Source organism: Chiloscyllium plagiosum, unplaced genomic scaffold (assembly GCF_004010195.1).
Source record: "Chiloscyllium plagiosum isolate BGI_BamShark_2017 unplaced genomic scaffold, ASM401019v2 scaf_99090, whole genome shotgun sequence".
Lineage (NCBI taxonomy): Eukaryota > Metazoa > Chordata > Chondrichthyes > Orectolobiformes > Hemiscylliidae > Chiloscyllium > Chiloscyllium plagiosum.
Window position 1 is genome coordinate 1 of NW_025206622.1, and position 1757 is coordinate 1757.

The window sequence follows — 1757 nt, forward strand, 5'->3', positions numbered from 1 at the left end:
TCATATTTGAAGGCTTCCCATTTTCCAGCAGTCCATTATCCTGCAAATATCTGCCCCCAATCAGCTTTTGAAAGATCTTGCCTAATACCTGAGTCTTCCACCAATTTAGAACTTCAATTTTTAGATCTGATATGTTATTTTCAATCACTGTTCTAATGTTAATAGAATTATGGTTGCTGGCCCTTAGGTTTTGCACCCTCGCCAGTATGTACATCAATATTGTGAATTAGAAAATGTCCCTGTACACACTTAACAAATTCCTCTCTTTGGCAGATAGGTAAATGGGCAGGAGTTATACCTTGGGTCCACTCTTCCTTCATTCCCATCAACCCTAATCCCATTCCCACCCCAATAGTCCAACGGCACTTTCGTCTGCAACTGCCGAATGTGTGACACCAGCCCATTTACCTGCTCCCTTCTCACTATCCAAGGGCCCAAACTTACCTTCCAGATGAAGCAGCACTTTACCTGTACTTCCCACAACCCAGTCTACTGCATTTGCTGCTCAAAATGTGGTCTCATCGACATTGGGGTAAACGAAGCATAAACTGGGTGACTGCTGCACAGAACATCTACGTTCTGCCCGCAAAAAATACCCTGAGCTTCCAGTTGCCTGCCAATTCCACACCCCACCCTGTTCCCTGGCCAACATCTCTGTCTCAGGTTTGCTGTAGTGTTCCAGCGAAGCTCAGCACCAGCAGAACGAAGAGCACCGAATATTACACTTGGGTACCATACATCCCTCCGGTCCCAATATCAAATTCAATCATTCTAGGGCCTAAAATCCATTGTATCCTCGTCCCTACCACACACACCAAGCCTTGTTATCACATAGTCTGTCATTACACACTACCTATTCTTAGCCACGAACAGTCTCCATACACCCTCCCACGCAGATCGTTATCAACTCCCTTTCCTGTCCAACAGTTTTGGGCTCTGTCCTGATCTATCATTTAATGCATCCGCCTTCCTCCCACAATATCTCCTGCATATAAACCAACGTTTTCCCAATCACCATCAGTTCTGTGGAAGGGTCACCGGCAACTCCTGTTTTTTGCTTCTGATACACAGCATCCACAGTTCTTTCAGCTTTTTATTGAGGTAGAGTTGGAAATTGTTTCGAGAGACAGAAAGAGATGGGGGGGAGACAGAACAGACATGAACTGTTGATCTCCGTTGTAACTCATAACGGAAAATCATTGCAGTGCGATCACTTCCCTTAAGCATTAATAGAGGTCCCGGGGCATGCGTGAGCTTGTGGCGCAACGGTAGCGCGTCTGACTCCAGATCAGAAGGTTGCGTGTTCGAATCACGTCAGACTCACTGACGTCAACTTCCTCCATTCCAAATCAAGGAAGGAGTATGTTCACTCTGGATATCAGTTGAGCGAAGTCTTCTTTGGGGAAACTTTCGATCACACGTGAAGCTTTGCTGTCAGTTTGATTTGTGTTCACTGTGTCAGGGAGGTGGTGTGCCCCTTGTCTGGGTAAATGCTCAGCTCCCCCAGTTCATCACGGGATTTAAACACAGCCGTCTCCCTCTGGGCAGCCATTTGGTTCAGCGCGGTGTGAATAACATAATACCAACAGTTTTACAACATAATCCAGAGACTCCCAGCTTTATGTTTCAATCTATCAGGAGAGTGAATGCGATTTCAGATAGAAATGTTTCCCACCAACAGCAAATCCTTTCCTCTCACTGGACACAGTTAAAATTATCTTTATTCAACAGAAGGAGCGGAAACTACAGTCTGGCAT

At 45.6% G+C, this 1757-nt stretch overlaps 1 non-coding gene across 1 annotated transcript; it reads left to right on the forward strand.

Moving 5' to 3' along the window:
• The first annotated feature begins 1251 nt into the window (after nucleotides 1-1251).
• Nucleotides 1252-1323, forward strand: trnaw-cca. The gene has a single exon. It is a non-coding gene; the product is annotated as a tRNA-Trp (tRNA).
• Nucleotides 1324-1757: the final 434 nt, after the last annotated feature.